The following is a 5,968-nucleotide window of genomic DNA, read 5'->3' on the forward strand; positions in this document are numbered from 1 at the left end:
TGAACGCCGGTTTGGGCCATCAAATCTTAGGCAAAGTATGGACTATCATATATTGCTGGAAAGCCCAGGATGTTTACTTTCCAACGCCGTTGAGAGCGCGCCAATTGGGCTTCTGTAGCTCCAGAAAATCCACTTCGAGTGCAGGGAGGTCAGAATCCAACAGCATCTGCAGTCCTTTTTGGTCTCTGAATCAGATTTTTGCTCAGGTCCCTCAATTTCAGCCAGAAAATACCTGAAATCACAGAAAAACACACAAACTCATAGTAAAGTCCAGAAAAGTGAATTTTAACTAAAAACTAATAAAAATATACTAAAAACTAACTAGATCATATCAAAAACATACTAAAAACAATGCCAAAAAGTATACAAATTATCCGCTCATCAGATATCAACCTGTGTTTTCTTTTCAATAAACTCACGTGCCTTCAAGTGTATTACTTTAAGCTTTTTAGCTTTACCTTCTGCATCCAAACTAACAAGATTACTCAAAAGCAAATGTAATAAGTCCAAAACAGTTAAAGGATTAAAATCATACACAAGTTCAAAGGAAAAAAAACATGTAAAAAAATGAATTGTTTTCTTATAAGCAAACTCAATAAGAGGTAAACAATCTTCCCATGTTTTCAAATTCTTACCAATAGCAGCATGTAATAAAGTTTTTAATGTTCGATTTACTACTTTAGTTTGATCATCAGTCTGAGGATAACAAGTAGTAGAGTATAATAATTTTGTGTCCAATTTACCCTATAACACTTTCTAAAAATGACTTAAAACTTTGATGTCACAATTAAAAACAATAGTTTTGCAAACAACATGCAAGCACACAACCTCTCTAAAGAACAGATCATCAATGTTTGTTGCATCATCAGTTTTATGGCATGCAATGAAATGAGGCATTTTACTAAACCTGTCTATCACAACAAAAATGCTATCTCTATTAGTTCGAGGAAAACTAAAATCAAAATTTATAGAAATATTAACCCACGGATGCATAGGAATAGGTAAAGGAGTATACAAACCATGTGGTAAACACTTAGATTTAGCCTGTTTACATGCAATACACTTAGCACAAAATATTTCAACATTACTACGCATGTGTGGCCAGTAAAAATATTTAGATAACACATCCAATATCTTATGCACATCAAAATGACCATTAAACCCCATTATGTGATTCCAAAACAAGTAAGTCCCTAAGGTAGCATTTGTTTACTGTCTATGTCTACCAAAGACATGGACAAGATGGTATACGTACCACATTTGTTTTATAAGACATAAGTTTATGAATGACATGGTTACACACATTTGCATACTAAAGACATGTAATTTGTGTCTCTTCAAAAGTGTGAGACACGAATTTTTAAAGGGGGACATAGATTCATAATAAAATGTTTGGACAATTTTATCCTTAGTCAATTTAAAAAATTTCTAAATCTACCATCTTCCCTACTTTATCCCTTTCCACTTCTACACCATCATTTTCTTCATCTTTCTTCTCTTCCAAACCATTTTATCTTCCTGAATCCATGCCTCTACAAGAATCATTGTCGCTCATTTCCAGAATCGTTGCCGCTCCTTCTCCAAAACCGTTGCCGCCTCCTCTACCGGAACCGCCACTGCTGTCTCTCTCAAAATCATAAAGCCATCGCTACCAGCCTACCACTGCCTCTGTTAGAGTTGCCACTGCTTCCTCTCCCAATTTAGTAGATTGAATTGTTTGTGCCTTTTCGAGATCCGCCACCGCTCTTATCCCAGAATTGCATAACTCTTCTCTTCACCTATGCCTGAACTACCATTATCGCCAACTTTACCAGAACTACCACTGCTACCTTTTGGAATTGCAGAACTGCCGATGCAGCCACTTCAACCAGAATCAGTATGCTGCCTCTGTCAAAAATGCCTCAACCTTTGCACCATGTCAGATCTGTCTTTCTACTTCCACCCCTATTTTCAATTTCATCTCCTCCCTTGATTTTCTATTTTTTATAGAAAAAATTATATATTTAATTTTTTATTTTAATTAAATTTTGATTTATATTTGTTTCGTTCTATTTTGATTAAATTTTTTAATTAATTTAAGAGTTATTAATGGTAACAGGGAAGTGGTGGTGGTTTAGATACTAATGGAGAAAAAATAGGGTGGTGGTATTTGTGATAAAGATAATATTAAAATTTTTATATGATTGTAATATATTGTTGTGTCTCTATATTTAATTACCAAACAACTTAAAAATTTTGTGTCTCATCGTGGCTATGTCTTTAATGTCTATGTATTTGTGTCTATGTCTCAGTCCATTCATAAACCAAACGCAGCCTAATAGAACAATCAGGCACACAAATTCTATTACCTCGAAATAGAAAACTTTCATGTGATCTTGTCTATAAAATTTGTTAAATGTACCATGTTCACAAGAGGCATAAATAGCAGAAAAGTCAGAATCAATTGCATACAACTCCTTTAAAAACTCAAATCCTAATAATATAGAAGTCATCGTAGTAATCAAATCATACCTCCTAGAAAAAGTATCAGTAACTACATTCTTTTTACCTTATTTAAAGACAATCACAAATGAAAATGTCTCAATGAATTTCACTTATTTAGCATGTCTTTGATCAAGCTTACCTTGTCCCTTTTAGGTGCTTTAAAGATTCATGATCCGTGTGAATTATAAACTCCTTAGATAAAAGGTAGTGTTGCCAAACCTCCAAAACTCGAACCAAAGCATATAATTCTTTGTCATACGTTGAATATTTGCGTTGAGTTAAATTCAACTTTTCATTGAAGAAAACAATGAGTTGCTTTTTCTGCATCAAAACAACACCTATATTGATCCCAGAAACATCACATTCGATCTTAAAGGTTTTATCAAAATTAGGTAAAATAAAAATAGGGACAGAAGATAAACAATCTTTTAGGGGTATGAAATGCAATTTCTTGTTGCTTCTCCCATTTAAATCCAACATAATTTTTGATAACGTAACCTCTGTGAGAGGCATAGCAATGGTAGAAAACTTTTTCATAAATCTCCTGTAAAATCCAGCTAAACCTTGAAAACTTCTTACCTTAGAAGTATTCTTAGGCATTGGCCATTCACGAATAGCCTTCACCTTTTCCTCATCAACCTTAATTCTACTCGCACTCACAACAAAAATCAAGAAATACAACTCTATCAATACAAAATATGCACTTTTTAATATTGTTATATAATTTTTCTTTTCAAAACACTTCCAAAATAGTTGAAACATGTGACAAGTGGTCATCTAAACCAATGCTATAAATGAGAATATCATCGAAATAAACAACAACAAATTTACAAAAAAATTCTCACAAAACATGATTCATTAGACGCATAAAAGTATTAGGTGCATTAATTAATTAACCCAAAAGGCATTGCTAACCATTCATATAACCCATTTTTTGTATTAAATACAGTCTTCTATTCATCTCCGAGTTTCATTCTAATTTGATGATACTCACTTTTCAAATCAATTTTAGTGAATATGCATGCATCATCATGTAATTCATCAAGCATGTCTTCTAACCTAGGAATACAATAACGATACTTTACCATAATCTTATTTACTACATAACAATCCACACACATCCACCAAGTACCATCCTTCTTTAGAACCATCAAAACTGGTACAACAATGAACTCATGCTCTTTTTGATGTGACCTTTGGCTAGTAATTCCTCTACTTGCCTTTGAAACTCCTTTGTCTTCTCAAGGTTATTCCTATAAGCTGGTCTATTAGAAATGCTAACACTTGTAAACTCCGAAAAATTAATGAATAATTAACTTATAAATTAATTATTATTTAAAAAAATTAAGAAATTAAATATTATAATTTAAAGTAAAAATATTTAAAATATGAATTTTAATACTAATTTTAAAAATTTTGAAAATTCCACTGTCCATAACTTTTGATCTCGAGTTCCGATCGACGAGTTATTTGCGATCACGTGATCCTCTCATCGAGTTCTTTGATTCTAACCCAACAAAGTAGTAAGAATCTCTCGAATTCACAACCAGTTCTTCCTCCTCTATAATTTCGTGTTTTTAATTTTGGAGATGTTAAATTATTGTGATTTTGATTGTTTAGGGATACTCTATTGTAGGTTATAAGTGGGTTTCATCCCAATTTTGAGTGGATAATGTAAGAAACCTTTGAACCCTTGTAAATTATTAAACCTTGTGTTAATTATTATGAAATTGTGTGAAATTAGATTGTGTGCATGTGAAATTGAAGTTAAATAAAAGGTCTTGAATGCTTGATTTGGAGCAATTGTGGCTTGACCAGCTGAATTGGAGTTTGGAACTTTTGGAAGCTTATGTGGAAAAGAGGGTTTTGAGGTATTGTTAGCTTAGGGAGGAATCGGCCAAGGTATAGTTTTGGTCTTTCGTAGTTAATATATAACTTAGGTTAGTAAATCTTAAAATAGGAATAAATTGAATGAATTATTGATTGAGTTGTGTATGTGGAATGTGAATTGGAAATGAAGATTTAATGAGTGTGTATATGTTGGAATATGATTTTGATGATTATGAAATGATGATGATTGTTGATTTTTAATGAGGATTAATATAGGAAGTGTTGTTTGATTTTATATGGTAAATTTTGGAGGTTGTTGAATTTGGTGAAAAATTTATAAAGAATTTGTTGAATGGATTGTTTGGTTGTGAATGTTGGTATGTTGTGGAGTTAATAGAATTATGTGATATTGTGTATGTATATTTTGTGTTGATTTGGTTAGGAATTTGGTTGGTTTGGATTTGGAAAGTTTGGAAAACTTGAGATTTGAGTTTTTGGTAAAAAATTATTTTTGACTAAATTTGACGGGTCATAACTTGGATTCCGAACTTCCAAATTTTATGAAACTTATTTTGAATTAAAATTAGGTCCGTGAAGTTTATAACGTTTAAAGAATGGACAAAAAAATAATTCTTAACAAAAACGTTATGCGCGTTTGAAGTTTGGATTTAAAAATACAATGCTACAGAAAACTAGAATTTCTGGTGTGCGTGCGTGCGTACGCACGGACCAGAGCATGTTGGGAAGCTCATGTGTACGCACACCATGATGCGTATGCATAGGCTGAGAAGTTCCTTCTGGTGTGTGCGTATGCACACATTAAGAAAATTGTATGGTGCGTGCGTACGCACGATATCCTGTTTTATACTAAAACTCTATTTTTCACCGTTTGGCTTTCCCAACAAACTCGTAAACCTCTGAAATGACAGTTTTTATAAAAATTCATAATTTTTGTACTTTTAACCATTCCTCTAATTTTTCAAACCTCTAAAAGTTCTGTTTAAAGTCCGATAGCTAGTTTTTAGGCTTTGGAATAAGGGCAAACTTATGAAAGGGAGTTAGATTGATGTTGAAGGCGATTTGCAATGTGAATGATTGAATAAATGAGGCGTTGATAATGCTAAATGAGATATGAGGTAAGAAAGATTAGAATACACTACAAGAAAATGGAGCATTTGTAACAAATAATTTGTATCAAATTTAAAATTGTTACAAATTATAATTTTTTTTGTAACAATAATTAGTTATTGTTACAAAATAAGAATATTTTGTAACAAGAAAAAAATTTGTTACAAATTATATTAGCTTTCGTATCGAACTGTTGTTTTGTTGCAAAATATTATAATATTTTGTAACAAAATATTATATTGTTACAAAAATTCAAAATATTTTGTAAAAGAATATCTATTTATTTCAAAAGCTCTAAATATTTTATAACAAAAAATTAATTTGTCACAAAATATAATATTTTTGTAACAAGTAATTTATTTGTCACAAAATTCTAAGATTTTTTGTAATTAATAAAAAATTTTATTTCAATATATTAAATATAAGATTTTGAATTTTTAAAAATTAACATAATGAATTATTTATGATTTATTATATTTATTTAAGATTTTATATTTAAAAATTTATTTTACTAAAAATATTTAAA

Source organism: Arachis duranensis, chromosome 5 (assembly GCF_000817695.3).
Source record: "Arachis duranensis cultivar V14167 chromosome 5, aradu.V14167.gnm2.J7QH, whole genome shotgun sequence".
In the NCBI taxonomy this organism is placed as follows: Eukaryota; Viridiplantae; Streptophyta; class Magnoliopsida; order Fabales; family Fabaceae; genus Arachis; species Arachis duranensis.